A 27,084-nucleotide genomic window follows, 5' to 3' on the forward strand; every position below is an offset into this window, starting at 1 on the left:
CATAAGTGTAAATGTCAAAGCACTGCGCGCATTGTTTTCTTACTTCATTCTTTCTTTTCTTGTTTGAGCTTTCACTTACTGCGCACCAGGCAAGTGAATGCGTTGCAGCACCACCCGCATGATGAGGATATGTACTGACGGCACGATGATTCTGCGACTAGCACCTGGAGAGGCCCAACAATCTCCATGGGTGCGGCGGCTTTTCCGCACACTTCGGCGATGACGCCATCTTCACCAGGTTCTCCGCTGCAAGGGACCGTTAACGCTACTGTTTTAAAAGACTGGCACTCGCAATGCCACTGCGTTCTGTTTTCTTTACTCTCTTTACTACTCGCGATATGAAGAGCGGTGACTTGTTCTCGAACAAACTCACGTCAACACTTCCTTCTGCAAAAAAGAACACCGACCTGGCGGCGAACAGAAACACAGGACTCAAGGTCGGGAGGTGGACGTTTGAAAGAGAGACAGAGAGAAAAACTTTATTTGGTCCATTAAGGGTTTAGCGTTCGGTCTTCGTCTTCACCGCTGCAGATTCTTCACCTTCAAAGCAGGGTTGGGCCCCTAGTCCAAGGCTCCACTGAGTTGCGCTGCTTCGCTTGCGTGCCGCACCATTGCCCTTTGGGCAGCGAGCTCGCAGCTGTTGAGCCGGCTCTCCAACTGCTCCGCACTCGGGGTTTTGTGTTGGTAGAACGTGTAGTTTCGCTTACACTCCCAGGTTATATGGTAAAGCGTGGGGGTTGCCCCGCACCACGGGCATGTGTTCCTATACTGGGTAGGATACATTTTGCTAAGTATATGTAGGTTAAAGAATGTTCCTGTTTGCAGGCTCCGCCAACTAGCTGCTTCTTGTGCTGTGAGGTCCTTATGTGGCGGGGAGTATCTAATTCCGCTGCCTGTTTGATAGTTTAGGTATTCTGAAAATCCGATCTCCATGGTGAAGTGCTGTCCCAGGGCATATGGCCGCTCGGCTCGGTACGTGATCTCTCGAGCCAAGCTGTCTGTCCTTTCGTTTCCTTCTATCCCCGTGTGTGCCGGAATCCAGATTAATTTGTGGGTTGCTGTTCTTCTGAGGTGTACTGCTTCGCGGAGTATAGCGAAGGCAGGCCTGCAGATTCTACCTTTCGTATAGTTTCTGCAGGTCTCTTGAGTCCGTTAGGATGACCAATCATTCTTTTCGATAGCCCTCAGCCGCTGCCAGCGCAACAGCGACCTCCTCCGCTTCCGCTATCCTGACGCTACGTGTAGTTGCACAGGTGATTAGATTGTCTGCGTTATCAACTACCACCGAAGCTGTCTTGTAGTAGCTTTCTCGTCTATTCCATGGATACATGGTTGCATTCGTGAAGACTGTGTTTTATAATATGGCTAAGTACCTCTCCACATAATCTGCCCGCGCCTGTCTCCTGGCCACGTGGAGATTCGGGTCCATGTTTTTTCTAAATGGGATTGACCAGCAAGGTTTTGTGGATCTCGTCGGCTATATCGGCGGTTCGATCGAAATGCCCCCTTGAGTCGCGACCCAACCTTGTCAGGAGCGCTCGACCTGCAGACGTGTTTCTGAGTCGTTGCAGCTGTGCTTCGTGCGGTGCTTTTGCCAGCTCCACAAAGGTGTTGATAATTCCTAGCTGTAGCAGCTTCTCAATCGATGTGTTTCTTGGTAGATGGAGTGCCGTCTTGTAGGCCTTCCATAGGAATGTCTCTGCCTGTTCCGTTTCACTTTTGATCATGGAATGGTATGGCAGCGAGTAGATGACCCTACTGACTATGAGGCTTCTTACTGGTTTTAGCGTGTCTTTCATTTCATGTCTTCCATTGGAGACTCTGGTTATCATTCTGTTTACCCGTTCGGCCGACTTGCCGAGCAGGCAGAGTGTGTGGCTGCATTTTCTGCTTGCTTGCAGCCACATCCCTAGGACTCTTATCATGTTTTTCTCCGGGATGTTTCGCCCCTCTAGTTTCACTTCGAGCGGCGCGTCGGTGGGATGTCTTCTTACCCTCAATAGTTCGGAATATTCTGTAGAGCAGGCTAGTCCTCTTTTCTTCACGTATCTTTCAACGCATTTTGCTGCTCGTTGTAGCAGTTCTTGCTCTTCCCCCGGTGATCCATGGTTCACCCAGACCGTGATGTCGTCTGCGTACATCGCGTGCTCGATGTTCTGGATTCTGCTGAGTCTTCTCGCTATGCCAATCATCGCCACATTAAAGGGTATGGGCGAGATGACCGAATCTTGGGGTGTTCCTTTGCTTGGGGTGGTGAAGACGTCACTCCTCAGCTCCCCTAGTTCCACCGTGGCCGTTCTGTTGGTCAAGAAGTCTTTGACATAGTCATGGATTCTTCTTCCGCAGTTGGTGTTGTTTAGCCCCTCCATTATAGCGGCGTGGTCGACGCTGTCAAAGGCACCTTTTATGTCGAGTGCCATGACTACGTTCTTTCTTTGTTTGGGCGTTGTCTCCGGGACTTCTTCTTTAAGCTGCAGAAGTACGTCCTGCGTCCGAACCGAAGCTTCTCGCATTGGTTTCCGAGACGTCCATGGGACCCGCCTGATTCTTCAGCGGGTCCGCGTCCACGGCCTATGCAGTACAACCTAACACGCGTACTGCCTGTGTGCATGCCGAGAGGAGCCTGCACCTAGAATGCTTGCAGCGATAGCAAGAAAAGCAACCCAGCTGAAGAAGCGCAGAAGGATATGCGGATATGCTTCAAAGTGGAAGAAAAAGGAGGGGAGAGGTAGGAGGGTGGCTGTGAGCACGCAGGAGAGGACTTGGTCGGTCTGGCAATGATGGAAAGAAAGTATCAAAAAAGACAGATATAAGGGAAAAGGAAGATGTGTTGCTAGGTTTTATGGCACATAATGAAATATTAAAAAAGAAACAAAAGACGGAATAAACGCACATTGTAAGAGGTGCACGGCGAGGTCCGGGAACGAGATACAAGAACAGACATGCAATTAAAGTTAGCGACTACAGTATTTCCCGATCAGTTTAATCCAGACGCCAAGATATTTAATCCTAGTGCCGCTGAGTTATTATTAATAATAATAATAATAATAATAATAATAATAATAATAATAATAATAATAATAATAATAATAATAATAATAATAATAATAATAATAATAATAATAATAATAATAATAATAATGTGTTTTTCTTTTGTTGCACCGAACTGAGCAGCCGCTAAAAATCTGCTTCCAAGAGCAGCTTGACAGGGCAGCTGCCCTGATATTTGACAGCAGACAATAAGCCACGCTTACATAAATGAATAACTATTGAACATTAGTGGTTTATTTAAATGAATAAATAAAAAGTCAAAAAAACGAATGTTGCCGGCCACGGCAATTGCTATCTAATATCTTAACCACCGCAGCTGCAGCCGGCGGAGGTTGAACAGAATTGTAAAGGGGGGTACAAAAACACACCAAGGTAAGTCAGGGAAAATACTTAACAGTAACACGCAGGAACACGTCACAAGCGGGAATAGTGTTTCGCCAGGAATATATCCTCACATAAACATTTCACGGATTAATTTAAAGAGGGGAAGTGCGAAATTTTAGCTGCTATTGATTGAGTATTGATTTTATAAGTTAGGAAGCCTGAAGCGAAACATCTGCCCGCCACTGTTTGTCGCGGACCCCGTAACGTGCCAACACTCTGAGTTGTGGGTGTCGTATGTTTTTATGTAGTCTTGCAGCGCCGCTATGAGTGGTAATGTGTTCTTTTTAGTGATGCCTTGCTTTTATATTCGCAAAAGCCTGTACTTACAAAAAAGTGTCATTTTAATCATTTTAGCTGCTTAAACATTGATCCTGTATGGCTTACATATTAGTCCTGCATGCGCGAGCTATGATGTTTTATACATATAATCTGGTAGCTCTTTTTTGAAGCATTACTTTGTGCTGTCTTCTGCTGTTCTTGTTGCCCCTACTAATGAGCAATAGTTAAGAGATGAAAAGAGTGAATTATAATAGAAAATGTTAATGGAAAGCGGAAATACTGAACAGTCTCGGCGTAAGCAACCAATTGTCCGTGCTACTTTGTGTCGACTAAGTATTCTATGTGAATTTCCATCTGAGTTCCGCAGAGGATGCAGCTCCAGTGCTTTATTTCTGGTAGTGGAAGACAACGGCCTTTGCTTTAATGACATTAAGTTTGTGCTGTTTTGCAAGCCCAATGGTCAGTTTCGGCCAAAGTTGTGTTAGCAGTCTTAATGGCCCTATGCCTGAATGACCAGAAAAAAAACGGTCTGCTGTCGTCAGCAGAAATAATGTATTTCGCAGCTGGGTATATGCGGTACAATATCAATGATGTAGAGAATGAAAAGAAGGGGTCCTAAAAGACTGCCTTGTGGAACTCCCGAGATGACAGGCTTGACTACGGAGGAGAGACCATTCATTTCTACATACTGCGCCCTATTGGCTGTTTAAGAACATGTTAAAGAGTGGGCTGTGCCACGTATACCATACCTGTCTTGTTTATTGAATAACGTTTTGTAACTGATGTTGTCGAAGGCTTTCGAAAAATCCATGAATATGCCTATAAAGATTTTTTTTTCAAAATTATCCAGTATATGTACTCTTTTTGAGTGAAAAGGCCCAGTAGACAAAGATTCGTAAAACCGAATTGAGCGGAATTTAAAATATTTTGATTAAAGAATTACATGCAGGCACGCGTGAGAAGTGCCTTTTACAAACTCTTTTGAGAAGTTAGGTAGGATATATATTGGGCGATAATAAGGTCTTTTTATCGCTTTTTTTTAATAGTGCCAACCTCTCAGACTGTTCGTTGTGTTTGAATATGCCTTGATAAACATGAGTTGCAAATCTGCCAGGCAGTTCGATATATCGAGAATAACAAATTTTACTGGCTTTACCTGAACACCTGTACCTCCCTCAGATTTGCTATTGTTAAGACCGTTGCATGCGCCAAAACCTAGCCATCTGAAATTAGATTAAAAATTATGATTGGAGTTCCCGTGTGAATAATTCTTCAGTAGTACCCCTTCCCAAGATATTGATGTCAGGGCAATAGAAGAAAAAAATTGTTGAAAACTTTATTTCCCTCAACTTCTACGCCACCGAAAGTTTGGTAATTGGTGGTGGTATATATTTCCTAGATTAGTTTACAATTTCTTACATGAGACCTGTGGCAGTTGTTTATGCTTGCTGACCTTGCGATAGCAAGGACGAGTATAAGTACAAGAGCTGCACAGTGTATTAGAAATTTAGGAACTTCAGAATGAGCTATTTGATGCCTGGGAGGACCAACAAAACTGCCAAAAAGTAGTACTGTTGGCATCACTTTATCCTGATTCGCAGATATTCGCAAGGCACCAAGTCCTACGGCGCCGATCGTTATAGCACGACGAAACGATATGCCACTGAGTGACCACGCACTCCAGAACGTTGCAGACCTGGTTTCCCGTTTGCCTTTTTTGTTTGTTGCTGCTATATGAGTGCTATGTTAGCGGATTTACTTGAAGCTAACATTGAGCATATGTTATTGGAGCTCCATTCATTGTCTCCTGCTTGCGCCGCCAGGTTCCGCGTTGATTGGTGGATTCCTGAATGGTGCACAGTATGTGAAAGCTCTAACAACAAAGAAAAAACGTGTGATTAAAAAACATCCTGCGCAGTGTCTTTCCGTGCTACGGGGGAATGAAATAGCATCCTGTCAGATACGATAACGTTTGCAATGCACAGGAGCGTCGTTGATAATTGTTATTATTATTTTGCCTCGAATATAAGGAAGATGAGACAATTATTATTTAGTGCAGGAATTATTAAGCATGAAAACATGAAAGGTATTGATAAAAGCAGCCATCATATTGGCAGCCGTTTGCCTTAGAGAAGTCTGTCAATACGCCTGCCAGTATGGCGCACAATATTTTCTTGTGCGTGAAATCTGCGTCTGCGGCAAAGACGTCCTCCATCCTAGCAGGGTGGCTCACAGAGAGATCTGGTTGGGCAGGTCGCATGCGCGCCGTCGACTCCACCGTTCACAACAAGTCCTCGGATATCTGTGGAGCTGCTGGCGGGAGAGTACAATCATTGCATGCCTTTCCTAACTGGGAACCCTTGGCATCTGTAATACACAATAGAAGATGCAGAAATAGATTTTCGCTGACGTCAAACCGCGCGGCGTCCTCATGTTACTCTTAAGCTGTTGACTGGAGCCCCACTATAAGCCCGCGAACACTCGCATTTCTAGTGAGCACAAGTGTAAAGGTCCAAGACACTGCGCTCAGGTCTTTGTCATACTTCATTCTTTTTTTGAGCTTTCACATACGCTGCCTTATAGCACTGAACGCATTGAACCACCGCCCGCATGATGAGCATTTGTATTAAAGGCAAGATGACTCGGCGATTAGCACTGAGGCCGGGCAGGCTGGCACTCTGGCCATCGAAACGGCTCAACAAACACCAAGGGAGCCGCGACAAACAGACCAACAGTAGGCGCTTAGTTCCTACCGCGATATTTGCAGAGTGTCGGCGGAATAAAAGTTCGTCGAGCGAAGGCCAGACACGTGTGAGTGGGTCACGCATTCTTGAACTACGTCTGCTTATAGTAAATGCGGGCAATGATTGGTAGGTGGGGCTGATTGTACCACCGGCAATGTACTCCCGTGTGATGTTTCACTTAAGCCGGTAGAACACACTTGGATTCAGGTATGTTCCTCTGAGCTGTCATACTAATGTGTAGCAGTAAGTTAAGGTCCCTAGATCTGCGCCTTGCTGACCAATATGGCGGAAAGTCTCCTGTATGCGAGCAAAATTTGTTGTATATCAGTTATGCATGAGCCTAAATCTGCAGCCCCTGACGATATAACTATACAGACGTAATGAACACCGAGCGCTGCATCCTTATTTGGATTTTTGGATGCGTCACACTCGATGTTCATAAGTACTTGTCGTCTACATAATAGGGTGGTTATACTGTGCACGGTATTTCTTTTTAAGAATTCGATTAACACGCGAATAAACTCTGTAGCGCTGAGCGCTGTTGACCACAGGTTGTTCTACCGTGTCATTCTGTCACCTCCAAAATTGGCCACATTAACTGGCCGAATCCCCAGGTAACTTACAAGCGTCGAATGCAGATGTCCGCCAGTTTCACATTCTTATAGGCCATCAATGCTGCGTCGCAGTGGACATTGTCAAATGCGCCTTTGATATCCAGGCTGTAGGTCTCCTCTTGTCATCTCCTTTGCGCTCTTCCGTCTGCATCGTAGCTTACATAACACTTTCGGAAACTACTATATATAGGATAGTGGAACGCAAAATATCTTCAGGAACAGCGTTTCAGCCGCATTGGTTATAATATTAAAACCATGACTAATTTGCTTCCAAATAACTTGCATATTGGCAGGGTGCATCCTTCGTCTTTGCGCGGTTCTTGAGCGCGTCTCCTCTCGAGGCGCGGAAGCTGATGTAAACGGTTGAGCTGCTGACGTTCAGCCAATCGCCACACCAAGCTCGGTGGTTCTGTGTCCTTTCTGGTCCACTGGTCCTCCCTGGTTCCGTGACATCTGATACAGGTGTTGGGTAACGCACCCCATGCTCCGGGCCCCACCATCAAGCCGACACTCGAGCACGCTGAAATCTCCTACCATCATATTACACCTACCCACGTTGAGAAAGGCTAATGCCACACGACGGCAGTGTCGTTTTTAAACAACAAATACCACTTCGCAGTTAGCGTGAGCACTATGGAAAGATACAATTTATGAAAACACCGGTTAACAGCTGCTGTATTACTCCGCTATATAATTGCAACAGCATACAAAAATCGGTATAGGTATGAAATTTGGGGAGCCTATATATTTTTGCTTCAGATCAGCTTCTTGCCACGGTAGCAACAAAAGTTTCAGAAACGGACTACTTTTTTGTCGTGAACGAATTCTGCGCTGTGGTCCTGCATGTGGGCGAAGCTCCACCGCAGACTTAAGTTGTATCCGTCTATAGTGTCCTTTATTCATTTATGCATTCTGGCACTTCCCAAAAGTCACATCGTTCAGACTGAATGGCTCTGTGTTCCCTCCCTGGTGAAAAGTAGGAGAGGTCTATGATGTGCTCAACATGCTCTTTGAAGTTAAAAGGGTGTGTCATTTTTGTGTGGTTTATAATAAAAATATTTCATGCATAGTGTCTATATGGGAATGCTTACTGATGGAAAAGCAGCCAAATTCCTTCTCAGTGCAAGCTCATTATAAAGATGCCCTTAAGGCATGCCGCGCAGCTCCAATTACGGTGAAAAACTATTTGCGTACATAGCTGCAAAAAGCTTTGTAAATGATCTTGTCTGTGTTTGTAATTGTGAAGTTTTGCATTTTATGTAAGCTCCGCTGTAGACAAATCCACAACACCTGCTTTTGTGTTACGCCACACAGCTCCCATATAATTTTTTTCCATGATCATACCATTTGAGTATTCTGCACAGCTCGAATATTGCCACACATGGTGGTGTTGCCTTTTTAGGCTCAAGGACGCGCTAACTAAAACAGGGAGAGTGTAAGAAGCAATATCAACAGATGCATGTCAGATGCAGGCGCATGATTGTAAACAGTATGCCCGTATCATGGGCACACTTAAACGTAGGTGCCTTATTCCGACAGCGTGCAAGTTTAATTAAACGAATACATGTCAGCCTTCTCGGATAGCACCCTTCAGAGCATGTGTGGCTTGTTATTCAGTACACAGGAGGCTGCGACAGCAAGTGCGCTTGGTAAGAGTTTTAAAACTGCTCGGCCGAAAAGAATAGCTACATGTGTCTAAACTTTTATCCAACAACACAAAAATGGGACATTACACGAGTGACAGATAATAGCGCTGTTTATCCAAAGAGTGCTTTTGCACATATTCCAAAATTTCAAACACTGAACACAAAACAACTTTTAGAAATTTTTTCTTGCATTAAATGTAGCTTTGCACTTAATCAAGCGCTATGAAACGATCGAAAAACTGATGCGTGCATTGGAATTATTGTACATGGGCCTTGTATAGCTTCTTGTAGGTCAATACGCTGCCATATCATGGCAGCTTAGGATATATCTCTACATATCCTGGCGCAATGGTAGTGGGTTTCTATTAAGCTGGCATGGGGCGTCTTTTATTGAACCTCCATATATCGCTTCTTCGCTGCATCGCCAGGTGCCGCACAGATTGGTTAATCAGTAGATAGTGGGCAATATGTATAAGTTCTCACAAAAAAGGAAAATGAAGGAAGAAAACACCTGCGCAATGTGTTTGCACATTGCAGTGCTACTCATGGGGAGTGAATGAGACAACATCCTGACAGACACAATCGCTGTTGCATAGCATAGGAGCGTTGTTCTTAAATTATTGCTTTTAATATTTTGCCTCTACATGTGGGAAGTTCCAGATAAAATTATTAGTGCAGGCAGGAATTATTAACCATGAAAAGAGAGAAAGGTATTGCTACGAGCAGACATCATATTGGCAGTCATTTGCTTTAGCGAAGTCTGGCAATATATATACCAGCACGACGAACAATAGCTCCTTGTGCGTAAAATCTCAGTCGGCGGCAATGAAGGCCTCCATTCTTGCTCGGCGGCTATGAGAGAGATGTGGTTGGGCAGGTCGCATGCCCGCCGTCGACTCCTGTGTTCAGTGATAGCTGCACACATCAAGTACTCGGATATCCTGTGGAGCTTCTGGAGAGTGCAATCATTCCAAGCCTTTCTTTATACGGAACCCATCTCATCTTTAATTCACAATGAAAGGTGCAGCAATAGCTTTTCGCCGATGTCAAGCCGCATGGCGTTCTCACGTCACTGTTAAGCCTTGTGCTGAAGCGCCTCTACTTGCCGACGAAGATTCGCGTTCCTCGCGAACATAAGTGTAAATGTCAAAGCACTGCGCGCATTGTTTTCTTACTTCATTCTTTCTTTTCTTGTTTGAGCTTTCACTTACTGCGCACCAGGCAAGTGAATGCGTTGCAGCACCACCCGCATGATGAGGATATGTACTGACGGCACGATGATTCTGCGACTAGCACCTGGAGAGGCCCAACAATCTCCATGGGTGCGGCGGCTTTTCCGCACACTTCGGCGATGACGCCATCTTCACCAGGTTCTCCGCTGCAAGGGACCGTTAACGCTACTGTTTTAAAAGACTGGCACTCGCAATGCCACTGCGTTCTGTTTTCTTTACTCTCTTTACTACTCGCGATATGAAGAGCGGTGACTTGTTCTCGAACAAACTCACGTCAACACTTCCTTCTGCAAAAAAGAACACCGACCTGGCGGCGAACAGAAACACAGGACTCAAGGTCGGGAGGTGGACGTTTGAAAGAGAGACAGAGAGAAAAACTTTATTTGGTCCATTAAGGGTTTAGCGTTCGGTCTTCGTCTTCACCGCTGCAGATTCTTCACCTTCAAAGCAGGGTTGGGCCCCTAGTCCAAGGCTCCACTGAGTTGCGCTGCTTCGCTTGCGTGCCGCACCATTGCCCTTTGGGCAGCGAGCTCGCAGCTGTTGAGCCGGCTCTCCAACTGCTCCGCACTCGGGGTTTTGTGTTGGTAGAACGTGTAGTTTCGCTTACACTCCCAGGTTATATGGTAAAGCGTGGGGGTTGCCCCGCACCACGGGCATGTGTTCCTATACTGGGTAGGATACATTTTGCTAAGTATATGTAGGTTAAAGAATGTTCCTGTTTGCAGGCTCCGCCAACTAGCTGCTTCTTGTGCTGTGAGGTCCTTATGTGGCGGGGAGTATCTAATTCCGCTGCCTGTTTGATAGTTTAGGTATTCTGAAAATCCGATCTCCATGGTGAAGTGCTGTCCCAGGGCATATGGCCGCTCGGCTCGGTACGTGATCTCTCGAGCCAAGCTGTCTGTCCTTTCGTTTCCTTCTATCCCCGTGTGTGCCGGAATCCAGATTAATTTGTGGGTTGCTGTTCTTCTGAGGTGTACTGCTTCGCGGAGTATAGCGAAGGCAGGCCTGCAGATTCTACCTTTCGTATAGTTTCTGCAGGTCTCTTGAGTCCGTTAGGATGACCAATCATTCTTTTCGATAGCCCTCAGCCGCTGCCAGCGCAACAGCGACCTCCTCCGCTTCCGCTATCCTGACGCTACGTGTAGTTGCACAGGTGATTAGATTGTCTGCGTTATCAACTACCACCGAAGCTGTCTTGTAGTAGCTTTCTCGTCTATTCCATGGATACATGGTTGCATTCGTGAAGACTGTGTTTTATAATATGGCTAAGTACCTCTCCACATAATCTGCCCGCGCCTGTCTCCTGGCCACGTGGAGATTCGGGTCCATGTTTTTTCTAAATGGGATTGACCAGCAAGGTTTTGTGGATCTCGTCGGCTATATCGGCGGTTCGATCGAAATGCCCCCTTGAGTCGCGACCCAACCTTGTCAGGAGCGCTCGACCTGCAGACGTGTTTCTGAGTCGTTGCAGCTGTGCTTCGTGCGGTGCTTTTGCCAGCTCCACAAAGGTGTTGATAATTCCTAGCTGTAGCAGCTTCTCAATCGATGTGTTTCTTGGTAGATGGAGTGCCGTCTTGTAGGCCTTCCATAGGAATGTCTCTGCCTGTTCCGTTTCACTTTTGATCATGGAATGGTATGGCAGCGAGTAGATGACCCTACTGACTATGAGGCTTCTTACTGGTTTTAGCGTGTCTTTCATTTCATGTCTTCCATTGGAGACTCTGGTTATCATTCTGTTTACCCGTTCGGCCGACTTGCCGAGCAGGCAGAGTGTGTGGCTGCATTTTCTGCTTGCTTGCAGCCACATCCCTAGGACTCTTATCATGTTTTTCTCCGGGATGTTTCGCCCCTCTAGTTTCACTTCGAGCGGCGCGTCGGTGGGATGTCTTCTTACCCTCAATAGTTCGGAATATTCTGTAGAGCAGGCTAGTCCTCTTTTCTTCACGTATCTTTCAACGCATTTTGCTGCTCGTTGTAGCAGTTCTTGCTCTTCCCCCGGTGATCCATGGTTCACCCAGACCGTGATGTCGTCTGCGTACATCGCGTGCTCGATGTTCTGGATTCTGCTGAGTCTTCTCGCTATGCCAATCATCGCCACATTAAAGGGTATGGGCGAGATGACCGAATCTTGGGGTGTTCCTTTGCTTGGGGTGGTGAAGACGTCACTCCTCAGCTCCCCTAGTTCCACCGTGGCCGTTCTGTTGGTCAAGAAGTCTTTGACATAGTCATGGATTCTTCTTCCGCAGTTGGTGTTGTTTAGCCCCTCCATTATAGCGGCGTGGTCGACGCTGTCAAAGGCACCTTTTATGTCGAGTGCCATGACTACGTTCTTTCTTTGTTTGGGCGTTGTCTCCGGGACTTCTTCTTTAAGCTGCAGAAGTACGTCCTGCGTCGAGAGGTTCGCCCTGAAGCCGAGCATGGTGTCCGGGTAGAGCCTCTTGTTTTCTAGGTGTTCCTGGATGCGTTTCATGACGATCCTCTCGTACAGTTTTCCCAGGAAAGAAGTGAGGGAGATTGGTTTGAGGTTCTCGATCTGCAGCTTCTTGCCTGGTTTGGGGATCATGGCTACTACGGCATGCTTCCACTCAGCTATTATCTTTCCTTTTTTCCATAGTCTGTTTAGGTAGGCCGTCAACTGGTCCACCGCTTCGTCGCTTAAATTTCTTATGAGACAGTTTCTAATTCTATCTGCTCCTGCCGCTGTGTTTTTCGTAATGGCCCTCATTGCCGCGGTGGTTTCCTCTCTGGTGATGGGATTGCCTATATTTGGATTTTCACTGCCACTGCCACTACCTCTTTATATGAGGTGCACCAGCTTTCTAGAGAGATACGAACTTAAGGAGAACGCGCATCAACGTACACCGCCGCGTTTCCCGGAGGGACAGAAGTGTGCACACGACTTTCGTTCATTGAAGGAGATATGTTTCGATTAAAGCCCGGAATGGTTGTAAGGCTTTGGTCTCCTGTAGTAGCAGGGCCCACACCTGGAGTTTGTTCAAGTCAAGATTTGAGCTCTCCGAGGTCCAGGTTTATCGAGATCCCTCTGCAGTTCCACTGGAGCACACCACAACAACGTGTACTCGACATTTTCGATTAGGCTTCCAAGCGTTGTAATAGAACTGATGTCAGGTTAGAAAACTGGTTTACCATGAATCGGAGAAGGGATGTTCTTGAGCTATCATGCAGTGCTGCAGAAGACCTGGCAGGGTCTGCGGAAAACGAATGAGGGCTGTACGTAGTCGAAGGCGCTGCAGCGTTGATTGGCGTCTAGTGGGATTCCGCTGGTTGTCTACGGCGAGCAAGCAGTTCACGGCGTTGCCGTAGCTTTGCGACCTCGGCTAAAAGGCGGGAAACTTGGTCGTAAACTGCTGCCATGTCCTCACGCGGAGGTTCCAGCATGCCGTGCTTTTGTGTAGATTGAAGGCAACGGCAATCCTTGCGCACTCTATCACTGTACGACTGATGGGCCGGGGCTGCAGGTGGAGTGGGCTCAGAAAGCTCCAGCCAATCGTCTTCATCCCACTGGAGAGCCAAAAACCTGTTGATGTCTGTATCGGGGCTCTGTTTTGGTTCAGAGGCACTTGCTTACGGATCTCACGCTGAACCTTCTCAGTTGCTTTCTTTTCGCTGGGAAAGTTGGAGGTGTGATCTCGTCATCGTCAGTCTTGCAAGGTGCGCACGTGCAAGACGATGTGCCTTGCGGCCGAGCCTCATCTTGCGTTGTAAAATGGCATGATCGGTGCATGTGGCCAGGCCTGAAACAGCTGTAGCAATAGACAGCACTCGGTTTGGAAGGGCGGGGCCGCAGAGTACAGCCATGTTAGTAAAGTCGTTCTAGTTGCTGGGCCTTGTAGTGTGACGAGGTACGAGCGTACCTTTCCCATATAGTGCCCTTGGATGACACGGTTGGTTGGACAGTATAACTCACTCTGGAGGGTCGTCTGGTCTTCGGCAACGTCGACGTTGTAAACAAGAAAGCGTTGTAGGTCCAAACCTTCTTCTAGGTACACCTGGACTGCACCGAGACTCGCTTGTAATCAATATGCACTTGAGCGTTTGCAGACGTTCGACAGCAGCCAAAGTCCGGAGCCACACAGTGATGGTATTAGACTTCGTTCTAGAAGTGAAGTCAAGAAAACCTTTGGTCACAAAACACTCCTCCAGGTTCACCTGAAGAATCCTGTCGGAATGTCTGGCAGCTTTTTGGCTGCCAGAGCTTTAATGGCCACTTTATACGATACCGATCCCGATGTCGACACAACCACCTGATTGGCATATGCTGGGGAGGAAAGATTGCCTTGTGAGCTGCAGTTGGCAGAAGACGAATCCTGTGCAATGTCCGCTGATGAACGCTTTTGAGAACTGCGGGATGCCGGTGGTACGAATGGAGGTGCTGAAGACAGGTCCATTGGAGAACTCTCCACCTCACGCTGCACGGTTGAAGCCCCATCCAGCAGTGGAGGCTGGGCAGCCATTGCCGAGTTCCGCCCAGAGGGCAGATCGCTGACCAGTTGAGGTGCATTCGGAGAATGGGGGATGTGCGCTGCCGCTGATGGACCTTGAGAAGGAGCCAAGAGCTGGGGCTCAGGCTCAGTTGTCAAAAGAATTGTGGCTGAATCTCAGTTGTCAAAAGAGGTGTCGCTGAAGCCATTGTGAACGACGCCGGCAAAGCCACCTCTGCCACCGCGTCACCGATGGCCCTAGGCCTAGCCTCGGAGCCTCGGGTGGACTCATCCCGGAAGCTTGTCTGGGCACATAGCGGTGACTTGTTCCGGAGCAAACGCACGTCAACACTTGCTTCTGCAAACAAGAACAGCGACCTGGCAGCGAATAGAAACACTGAATTCATGGTTGGCAGCCGGACGTTAACCTTATTAATGCCTGTAATGATTTATCTTAGTTGCACGGAAATTCTAAAACACTCCCTGAATCGGGTCATGCCTCTCAACGTTCACGTATTTCTACTCCATAATACGGCTCACCTCTTCTGCACATAAAGATGTTATGAGAAAAATACGTGCTCCAAGGAAAAGAAGCTAGTCGCAAGAATCATCTTGAGCAAATAGTGAGCACTGCTTTCTGAACAGAGCCTCCACTGACCGCGTGGGATCCTCCATGTGGATTTCGTAGAGGCGAAACAGTCCCATCAGCAGAAAATAACCACAAGAAGTTGTAGTCTATTAACCAAACACAAAAATCATTGGGCAGGGAGTGATTATGCCCCTATGTCCTTTTTATTCCCTGTTAAGTATTCCCTTGAAGAACACAGCATTATTATACGTAACTAATGCATGATCAGTGATCGTTGTTGACACACGCGTAGATTTACTGACCATGACAGAGGTGTTCTCTCTGAGCGCAGAAGCCTATTGATGGGTATTGTTGGGCTTTTGAAGTTCAACGAATGTTGCTGCTTACCACATAGCTTACTTCCGCTTATGCGAAATTTTTAAAAACTCTGGATGAAGCTGAATGTAGTACATGCTGGAAAGAGTTTATCTCGGCCGGGACCTTTTTATCTGCCTTTTGAAGACGACGTGCCCCTAAAAAAGCGACAAATCAAGAGCGACAGAATGGGGCGCGTCAGCAGTCCACTTTGGGAGAGATTTGAACGCTCCCTCACGGCAAGTTTACTCGATACGAATGGCAAGAAAATAAAACTGCAGTGCACTTAGTCGGCTAAAAACCGCCACTACGAGAAAGAGGCGGTTGTCTGATTTGAAGAAGAAACTAACAGTGAAAGAAGTAGGGAAATAAGATCTTAATAAGGCTGAATACGCCCAACTCAACAGGAAAAAACGAGTTTTCTCCTCATTCAAGCTCCATTCCGAACGCCACGCAACTGTAGTGCAATTTTTATGTAGCGCATGCATCGTTTTGTCAGGCTCAATGCACATGGACCAAGTTTATATCTGCAAAATGTGTAAAAATTGGGCCCGATGAAACACGAGAAGCATCGAGGACCCAGCCGTCGTCTGACGCTTCAGAGGCGAAATTTTTCAGTACCTGCAGGCCGCACTGCTTGTAACGTGATGATAAAGAACTGCGGAGAACCGAACATCTTCTCATTTCTATGCTAATGTCACCGGAAATAGTGGCTTGTACCTTATTATCTTAACCGAAATACCTTTGACATATCTATGTGCCGTTTATACATCTAAATGAACACAGAAACGAGTCTATGAAATACCTTTATATAACAAAATACTTTTCATATATATATATATATACATATATATATATATATATATATAGAGAGAGAGAGAGAGAGCTTTGCCCCAGCCCTCCACGAAATCAAATTGAATAAGAATCTTACCTACGCGTTTTTCAGCAAGGCAGAAATAGGCGACATCATCAAAATGGACCTGCATCATTATACAACTTTGAGGAAGGAAAAAGCACGAGCATATCTGCTTTGAACCGTACGCAAGCAAAGGGGCTCAAGGATAATGCATATACTAAAGGTGAAATTGGAAAGTATTGTCGGACAGACGATTTTATTAAAGTTGGCTGGCATAAGTTCTCCCTTTATTATCAAACTTGCAGAGGAGTCTGCAGAATACTTATACTTCCCACCAATGTATCAATAATGTTAGCATGCCGCGAACAGTGAACGTGACAGTCTAGTTGACGCAGTTATGGACGCTACCGCTCATGCACTTGTAGTAGACCCTGCCTTCTAGCAGACTCTGCAGAATTCCTGTACCCCTGATCAAGCTTGGCACGAACTATGACTTTGACGTACTTGTTGATACAGATGGCGATAGTAAGGTCTTTTTTGTGACCACATTTGCAGGGCACTCTGCAGAATTCTTCTAACATGCAGCTGCACATTAATAATGCTAGCTTTCGACGAACAATGATTGTGACGTTGTTGTGAACGCATTGGCTTATCGTAAGCTCTTGTTTTGTCACAAGGTTTTCAGAAGACTGCAGAGTTCTTGCACCCCGCAGCACTACATCAAGGATGGTTGCTTGCCGCGAGCAATGATCGTGACGTTCTTCTTGTTTCTGTTGCTGATTGTAAGTTCTTCTTTTGGGGCCAGTGTTGCAGAGGACTGTGCAGAATTCTTGTACACCGCAACACATCAATAATCTTGACATGCCGCTAACAGTGATAGTGACGCTGTTCTGGTCTTCAGTTGTTATTTTACTTGAACGAAAACAGCTGAGGACCAGAGACAAGAAAGAGGACGGAACCGGTGCTTCTTATTTCGTTTACGTGTTCCTGCGCTGTTTTCGTTCAAGAATGCGCCAAGTCGCTCAACTCGCCGTTTTACTGGACTCCTTCTTTTAGGTTCAGCCTTGTAGGGGACCCTGCAAACTTCTTGTGCTCCTGAGTGATACGGTATCAGTGATGTTAGCATCTCACGAACAATGGTCGTGAAATTCGTGTTAACGCAGCCGTTTGCATGGGGTGGCTTGAATACTGAGACCGGGAATTATAACGAGAAACAAGGCAGATCATTGACTTTCCACTTTAATTCAGGTAGGCGCGACCAAACGAAATGAAAATCATCGGTCTAATCCCTGCTATGCCTAGATTATTCCACTGCACGAATTCATGCTTGCTGACATATCTTCAGTGGCTGTAAACAACGTACAGTTTTTGAGGAATCTTTAAATCACTAGATATTGGATTTTCAGCCACCTCGCATTTCTTGTTCAAAAAGTTGTGTGTACCGTGCGGCGGCTGTAATCCTTGGCGCCTGGGCGCATGCGATAGAAACTCTCCTAGACTAGAAACCGTTTGCCTTCGCAATGTCGTTATTGTAGGCAGTGATAAAAAAACGTTCGCAGTTTTTACTGCTTCACTTGACAATGAAGTAATACTTACAAGTAGTACTTCCATCGACACACGAGAATTTTTGAAACTCCTCTGAGCCTCACTAGGGCACCTGTGGAGGTCCTGTAGCCTTGGTTGGCGGAACCGTGACGGACAATGGGAGATGAAAATGTAGTTGTTAAATGCATTCCTGCATTAATACACATCAGTAAGTGATGACGCCAACCTATGCAAATGAGAGAAGTAGAACATAACAAGCACAGGGAATAAGCACGCATAAGAAAAATCCAATATGCGACATCACGGAACGCGAAACAGCAGTTAAAGAACGACAAAATAGTATTTCAGGATGACAACTCAAGCCGCACCACAAAGACGAGGTGCATACAAGAAACATGCTGAGTGGGAAAAAGCAAATACATAGAAATGAAAGCCTAGGCCACGTTGATGAACAAAAATCCAACAGGAAACCGTGGAGGGGACTTGTAAAATGCAGGTGGTGAGTTGCGAGAGCATGGTTTCCCGTGTATCCTCAGGGGTATCGCCGCTGAATGACGTTGGTCAGCATTGCTCCGCCACTCATCCAAGCAAGAACACTTAACCCGGGCATAGCTGAGCCGTGTCCTGGGAAAAGGAGATCCAAGTAGAGAGGATGTAAGGCCGTTGAAATTGCTTGCCGCCGTCCTTTGTGACTGTGCCAGGGCAGCCAAGGCGCGAAACTATGGCGATACGAGGGCCTGTGCAACACTTTCCGCGATAATGTCCGGAATGGGCACAGCTTCCGGCCAGTGAGTCAAGCGATCAATTATTGCTGAAGATCTACCGGGAGTGATGGGACGCCAGAAGTGGCCCAACCAGGTCGAGATGTACAGGTGTATGGGCGAAGCGATAGCTAGGTAGCAGAAAATGCTTTGCGGGAGACTTCGAATGGTGGATCACTTTGGCGGACTGGCAAGCGAGGCACGAGCTATTCCGCTGGATAACAACGGTTTTAATGCTCGGCCAGACGCTCCGCTGAGTGACCAGGTGCTACGTATCTCGGACGCTGGGATGACAGATGTCGTGAAGGGTGTGGTAAATAGCACAATGAAAAGCGTCCCGATTTAAAAGGTGTACAGGCATTTACGTGTCGTACCATAGTGATCCGTGCAGCGCTGTGTGAGGCACCATCTGCGGACCGAGGGAAAGGGATGGTTACGCAGCAATGCTTCCGGCTCAGGGTCTTCAAACTGCGCGCGCTAGACACATTCAATCTACGGCAGATGGATGAATGCCGATGGTGGCTAAATTTCGTTATATGTGTACATGCAAACACATATTCACTTCAGCTTGTGCCGTTGAAAAGATATCAACAGCTGATACATATTTGACCAAATGCGCGTATTACAAGTGCACGTTGTCACTGGCGATATGACAGTTTTCTACGAATAATAATATATATGATGGAACTCTCCCCTAGCCGATTGCCCTCACTGGTCTGACTGTCGACGAACCTATCAATTCTGCAGTGAATGCATGAGACCGCACATTAAATCTAGGATTTGCTTAACGCCAAAGTGGCACATCCTTGCAAGCGAGCGCCAGATTCCTTCCAGCACACCTCTCTGCTTACCCGGCGCTGTGTATGTCTACCTAGTTCACAGGCATTCGCCCTTCACGAACCTTATTCGGTATACAAGCACTTGTGTTGCGGTTTCCATTTCGGCCAATCGCCGTTCCCCCGCAGTCCACACGAAGGAAGTACGGGGTTTTTGTTTCAATTGCATAAATTTGGAGTCCAGCGAGCGGTCGTGTATGCGTACGATCGCTCAGCTGGCCCTTGTGGCCGTAACGCGCTTGGTCCAAGATTTTTGTGCGGCCAAAAAACTGAGTTATATATTACTTAATTAGACGCGAAGACTTTAGCGAGCCTGAAATGCGCTATGATCCCTTACAAAAAAATTATGGAGTTTCTGCAGAATCTTTATTGCTCATTCGCATCACACAAAACATAATTTCTGTGGTGTTCATGTTGATGTTTGTGTGGAGGCCTTGTCGAAATCTTCCAGAAAATTTGCCGCCGATTGTCTGATGTGCACGTGATGACTTATTGTCTGAAGGGGAATATGATGCATCCTCTGAGGAGTTTCTGGTGAAGACTTGTGATGATTTTTTGTGGAATGTTTCCAGAAAATTTGCCGCCGATTGTCTGATGTGCACGTGCCGACTAATTGTCTGATGAGGATATGATGCATCCTCTGAGGAGTTTCTGGTGAAGACTTGTGATGATGTTTTGTAGAATGTTTCCAGAAAATTTGCTGCCGATTGTCTGATGTGCACGTGCTGAATAAACGTCTGATGAGGATATGATGAATCCATTTGAGGGATTTTTGTTAACGATGTTTTGTGGAAAGTCTGCAGGTAATTTGAAGCCGATTTTGAATGTGGATGTGATGTCTGATCTTGTGATGTGGATGTGAGGCCCGATTTTTTGATGCAGATGTGGTGTCTGATTTTGTGATGTGAATGTGATGTCTGATTTTGTGATGTGGATGTGATGTCCGATTTTATGATGTGGATGTGATGTCAGATTTTGTGATGTGGATGTAATGCCTGATTTTGTGATGTGGATGTGAGGTCCTATTTCCTGATGTGGTTGAGATGTCTGATTTCCTGAGGTGTATGTGATGTCCGATTTCCTGATGTGGATGTGAGGTCCGATTTCCTGATGTGGATGCGAGGTCCGGTTTCCTGATGTGGATGTGATGTCCAATTTTGTGATGTGAATGTGATGTCCGATTTTGTGATGTGGATGTGATGTCCGATTTTGTGATGTGATTTTCTGATGTGGTTGTGGTGTCCGGTTTCCTGATGCGGATGTGATGTCCGATTTCTTGATGTGGTTGTGATGTCTGATTTCCTGATATGGATTCACATCCGATTTTGTCCGATTTCTTGATGTGGATGTGATGTCCGATTTTTAGATTTGGATGTGATTTCCGATTTTGTGATGTGGATTTGAGGTCACATTTCCTAGTGTGGATGTAAGCTTCGATTTTGTGGCGTGGATGTGATATCTTATTTTGCGATGTGGATGTGATGTAAAATTTTGCGATGTGGATGTGATATAAGCGCATAACGGTAGTACTCGTGCGGATCTGTATCTTTAATCAACAGTAAAGTACTCCGTGAATGCATCCATATGATCACCACAAAATAGATTAATGCCGCAGAGTACATTGATCAGGTATGAGTTTTGAGAATTTATTTTAAAACGGTAACAAATATCGTTACAAACTGTCCACGATGTCATTTGATTTCTCGGGAGACCATGGAGGAAAGGCTGTATCTAAACGGTTGTCCCGACACTCCAGGAAACTTGGAGCATGTGTACCCTGAAAAAATAAAAGCAAAACCAAGTGTAGAGCAGTTGTAGCATTGCACAAGCTCTGAATTCAGTTTCAAGGAATCAGGTCCTTGCTTTTGGCTCGGATTGTGGTTCAAGACCACAAGCAACATCTATGCAAAGAGGTAATCATGAAAAAGAGTGGAAGAAGCAAAATGTTCATTTTACTGCCTTTACCATTTCACCCATTTAAGAGGAGCACAAAGGAACATAGAAACCTAACTGGTTAATGAGTGGAAGAACCAAATGTGCATTTCACATGCCATTACCACCTAATCCATTTACCACAAGTAAACATACAAACCTAACTGAATATTACGAAGACAATACGAAGACACAATTGTCTTCGTATTGCATGCGCCACAGCCGAGAGTTTTAAAGTTCCGATTATCACGAACTTTTCCAAAATGCAGCACGATACCCTGCAGGTTATAACATTTCGTGTGCTTTCTTTTAGCCACTTAATCTCTGACAAACAAGAGGAAAAATGGAGAACCTAATGTATGCAAAAAAATTTTACAATGTATCAATTACTTACATTCTTTAAATTTACTTGAGATGACAGTAAAATGCCCCAGTACACATTTTCGTCAGTGAAGTGTAAACTCTGAGCTTGCCTTAAGACTGCTCAACAATGCTCCAACCGCAGAGGCCACTATGCTGAACGTTTTGTGGTAGTTGGTGCAGACTATTATTCATTCTTTCTATCTTCGCTGCCTCCAGGCGCAATAGTAATTTAAACTTAGCAATCCGGTGTTCTCACTAGCCGCAGATAGCCGGAAGAAATAACGGTTGAACTACTTTTAAGCTGCAGTCGACCACTGGCAAAAAGATGGGTCAATCTTCCGGCAACGGTGAAAACGAGCTTTGCCGGCAGAATCATTGCCACAAAAAACTGCAGGAAAGCTGTTTTTGTGGCATCCTGAGTAGACAATGAGAAGGCGAATTTCTGCCCGGAATTTCAGCTGGCCGCCAGCAGAACATTCTATCTTTCCTTAACGCATGCTATAGAAGAGTTACAAATATTTCATTTGTCTGTATTACATGTTAGCTCGAACTTTTGCTCACCTTTACATCATCTGTTAACCTCATCCGCCCACCTAATTTTCTGCCGCCCCGTGCTACGCTTTTCTTCCTTAGGAATCAAAGAATTTAGCAGGGGTCAAGTGGATGCAGCTAGCATAGAACCGGGTTAATTGGAGGAATATGCGAGAGGCTTTCGCCGTGGAGTGGGTATAGTCCGGCTGATGACGATGATATTCCTTATCCGAGCGGTCACTCTGCTGTCGGTGTCGATGGTTAACCTCCACTCATCGCGATTTACTCGCTCCAGCCGTCAGGCAGTAGCAATGTTTTGTTCATCGTATGTCCACATTGCTTACCATTCCTGAAAAATAAAATGCTTGTCTACTTCCTTCAACATTGAATTTATGTTCTTTCTCAGGCAAGCACCATGCTTTGTTCGCCATATATTATAGCGTTAAAGGTTACCGAAGCAAAATAGGTGAAGAGAATGTTGGGGATAACGAAAACCACACTTACTTTTTGTCTCTTGGTTGGTGGCTGCGTTCCGCTCTCAGTCTCGGTCTCGGGAGTGTTCGGGACGGCGCCTACTTCTGCTTCCAGAGCAAGCCGCGTTCTTTGCCGCTCCATTGCGCGCTCCGTGCCTGCATTTCATGCGACGCACTCAATTATGACAGAGTCAATCACAAATGTGACCAAAAAGTAAATGATGACACTTACTGAAACCCGAAAGGGTTACCGACGCTGGTGGCTGGCTGGCTTCCCATTCAACCGTCACCATATTGCCCCGCAGTTCTTCTATGGCGCTTTCTTTTGCTACAAGCTGCATACCAACGTCAGCGTCTAAGGCGCGGATCGCGTACACATCCCATTTTTCTTTTGCTGTGCGATGTCAGTGCGCGTTAAAGATCCCCAGGTGGTCGAAATTATTCCGGAGCCCTCCACTACGGCACCTCTCCCTTTCTTCTTTAAATCCCTCCTTTATTCCTTCCCTTACGGCACAGTTCAGGTGTCCAACGATATATAGGACAGATACTGCGCCATTTCCTTTCGCTAAAAAAACCAATTATAATTATATATTTTACAAACACGTGCGCTATTTTGGAACGGGGGTGGCTGGACTCCAACTGAACTGTTGTCACTCTAGCAAACGAAGCATGGCTGGAAGAAAGGCGACGGAGTCACAATCACATGAGGGGGGTGGCGTAGCGTGTCTAAGTGCGGGAGTGGGGAGGGGTTGATGCGCAGTCACATGACAAGAACTGCGGAGTACGAACTACTCTACCGGTTCTGGGAGCTCAGAGCGCCCTTTTTCTTTTTTTTTTCTTTTAGAAAGGGGGTGGAAGGCGAGCGAGCTTTCTCCTCTCAAGGCTAGAAGCGAGAGGGGAGCTGTGTACACTTTCATGCTATCTGTTCCGGCTCCCGCTTTCCATTCACAACGACGTTCTCCAGACTCCCCACCAAACTAAGAAAACCGTAGCGTCACCGAACCGAAGCTTCTCGCATTGGTTTCCGAGACGTCCATGGGACCCGCCTGATTCTTCAGCGGGTCCGCGTCCACGGCCTATGCAGTACAACCTAACACGCGTACTGCCTGTGTGCATGCCGAGAGGAGCCTGCACCTAGAATGCTTGCAGCGATAGCAAGAAAAGCAACCCAGCTGAAGAAGCGCAGAAGGATATGCGGATATGCTTCAAAGTGGAAGAAAAAGGAGGGGAGAGGTAGGAGGGTGGCTGTGAGCACGCAGGAGAGGACTTGGTCGGTCTGGCAATGATGGAAAGAAAGTATCAAAAAAGACAGATATAAGGGAAAAGGAAGATGTGTTGCTAGGTTTTATGGCACATAATGAAATATTAAAAAAGAAACAAAAGACGGAATAAACGCACATTGTAAGAGGTGCACGGCGAGGTCCGGGAACGAGATACAAGAACAGACATGCAATTAAAGTTAGCGACTACAGTATTTCCCGATCAGTTTAATCCAGACGCCAAGATATTTAATCCTAGTGCCGCTGAGTTATTATTATTATTAATAATAATAATAATAATAATAATAATAATAATAATAATAATAATAATAATAATAATAATAATAATAATAATAATAATGTGTTTTTCTTTTGTTGCACCGAACTGAGCAGCCGCTAAAAATCTGCTTCCAAGAGCAGCTTGACAGGGCAGCTGCCCTGATATTTGACAGCAGACAATAAGCCACGCTTACATAAATGAATAACTATTGAACATTAGTGGTTTATTTAAATGAATAAATAAAAAGTCAAAAAAACGAATGTTGCCGGCCACGGCAATTGCTATCTAATATCTTAACCACCGCAGCTGCAGCCGGCGGAGGTTGAACAGAATTGTAAAGGGGGGTACAAAAACACACCAAGGTAAGTCAGGGAAAATACTTAACAGTAACACGCAGGAACACGTCACAAGCGGGAATAGTGTTTCGCCAGGAATATATCCTCACATAAACATTTCACGGATTAATTTAAAGAGGGGAAGTGCGAAATTTTAGCTGCTATTGATTGAGTATTGATTTTATAAGTTAGGAAGCCTGAAGCGAAACATCTGCCCGCCACTGTTTGTCGCGGACCCCGTAACGTGCCAACACTCTGAGTTGTGGGTGTCGTATGTTTTTATGTAGTCTTGCAGCGCCGCTATGAGTGGTAATGTGTTCTTTTTAGTGATGCCTTGCTTTTATATTCGCAAAAGCCTGTACTTACAAAAAAGTGTCATTTTAATCATTTTAGCTGCTTAAACATTGATCCTGTATGGCTTACATATTAGTCCTGCATGCGCGAGCTATGATGTTTTATACATATAATCTGGTAGCTCTTTTTTGAAGCATTACTTTGTGCTGTCTTCTGCTGTTCTTGTTGCCCCTACTAATGAGCAATAGTTAAGAGATGAAAAGAGTGAATTATAATAGAAAATGTTAATGGAAAGCGGAAATACTGAACAGTCTCGGCGTAAGCAACCAATTGTCCGTGCTACTTTGTGTCGACTAAGTATTCTATGTGAATTTCCATCTGAGTTCCGCAGAGGATGCAGCTCCAGTGCTTTATTTCTGGTAGTGGAAGACAACGGCCTTTGCTTTAATGACATTAAGTTTGTGCTGTTTTGCAAGCCCAATGGTCAGTTTCGGCCAAAGTTGTGTTAGCAGTCTTAATGGCCCTATGCCTGAATGACCAGAAAAAAAACGGTCTGCTGTCGTCAGCAGAAATAATGTATTTCGCAGCTGGGTATATGCGGTACAATATCAATGATGTAGAGAATGAAAAGAAGGGGTCCTAAAAGACTGCCTTGTGGAACTCCCGAGATGACAGGCTTGACTACGGAGGAGAGACCATTCATTTCTACATACTGCGCCCTATTGGCTGTTTAAGAACATGTTAAAGAGTGGGCTGTGCCACGTATACCATACCTGTCTTGTTTATTGAATAACGTTTTGTAACTGATGTTGTCGAAGGCTTTCGAAAAATCCATGAATATGCCTATAAAGATTTTTTTTTCAAAATTATCCAGTATATGTACTCTTTTTGAGTGAAAAGGCCCAGTAGACAAAGATTCGTAAAACCGAATTGAGCGGAATTTAAAATATTTTGATTAAAGAATTACATGCAGGCACGCGTGAGAAGTGCCTTTTACAAACTCTTTTGAGAAGTTAGGTAGGATATATATTGGGCGATAATAAGGTCTTTTTATCGCTTTTTTTTAATAGTGCCAACCTCTCAGACTGTTCGTTGTGTTTGAATATGCCTTGATAAACATGAGTTGCAAATCTGCCAGGCAGTTCGATATATCGAGAATAACAAATTTTACTGGCTTTACCTGAACACCTGTACCTCCCTCAGATTTGCTATTGTTAAGACCGTTGCATGCGCCAAAACCTAGCCATCTGAAATTAGATTAAAAATTATGATTGGAGTTCCCGTGTGAATAATTCTTCAGTAGTACCCCTTCCCAAGATATTGATGTCAGGGCAATAGAAGAAAAAAATTGTTGAAAACTTTATTTCCCTCAACTTCTACGCCACCGAAAGTTTGGTAATTGGTGGTGGTATATATTTCCTAGATTAGTTTACAATTTCTTACATGAGACCTGTGGCAGTTGTTTATGCTTGCTGACCTTGCGATAGCAAGGACGAGTATAAGTACAAGAGCTGCACAGTGTATTAGAAATTTAGGAACTTCAGAATGAGCTATTTGATGCCTGGGAGGACCAACAAAACTGCCAAAAAGTAGTACTGTTGGCATCACTTTATCCTGATTCGCAGATATTCGCAAGGCACCAAGTCCTACGGCGCCGATCGTTATAGCACGACGAAACGATATGCCACTGAGTGACCACGCACTCCAGAACGTTGCAGACCTGGTTTCCCGTTTGCCTTTTTTGTTTGTTGCTGCTATATGAGTGCTATGTTAGCGGATTTACTTGAAGCTAACATTGAGCATATGTTATTGGAGCTCCATTCATTGTCTCCTGCTTGCGCCGCCAGGTTCCGCGTTGATTGGTGGATTCCTGAATGGTGCACAGTATGTGAAAGCTCTAACAACAAAGAAAAAACGTGTGATTAAAAAACATCCTGCGCAGTGTCTTTCCGTGCTACGGGGGAATGAAATAGCATCCTGTCAGATACGATAACGTTTGCAATGCACAGGAGCGTCGTTGATAATTGTTATTATTATTTTGCCTCGAATATAAGGAAGATGAGACAATTAATATTTAGTGCAGGAATTATTAAGCATGAAAACATGAAAGGTATTGATAAAAGCAGCCATCATATTGGCAGCCGTTTGCCTTAGAGAAGTCTGTCAATACGCCTGCCAGTATGGCGCACAATATTTTCTTGTGCGTGAAATCTGCGTCTGCGGCAAAGACGTCCTCCATCCTAGCAGGGTGGCTCTCAGAGAGATCTGGTTGGGCAGGTCGCAT

At 45.5% G+C, this 27,084-nt stretch overlaps 1 long non-coding RNA gene across 1 annotated transcript; it reads right to left on the bottom strand.

Annotated features, from left to right (window-relative positions):
* Positions 1-20,950: 20,950 nt before the first annotated feature.
* On the bottom strand, positions 20,951-22,783 carry LOC144110865 (uncharacterized). Its single transcript, XR_013309938.1, has 2 exons — positions 22,664-22,783; positions 20,951-21,110 (listed from the first exon to the last, which is right to left on the bottom strand). It is a non-coding gene; the product is annotated as an uncharacterized LOC144110865 (long non-coding RNA).
* Positions 22,784-27,084: the final 4,301 nt, after the last annotated feature.

Source organism: Amblyomma americanum, chromosome 11 (genome assembly GCF_052857255.1).
Source record: "Amblyomma americanum isolate KBUSLIRL-KWMA chromosome 11, ASM5285725v1, whole genome shotgun sequence".
NCBI classification, from domain to species: Eukaryota; Metazoa; Arthropoda; class Arachnida; order Ixodida; family Ixodidae; genus Amblyomma; species Amblyomma americanum.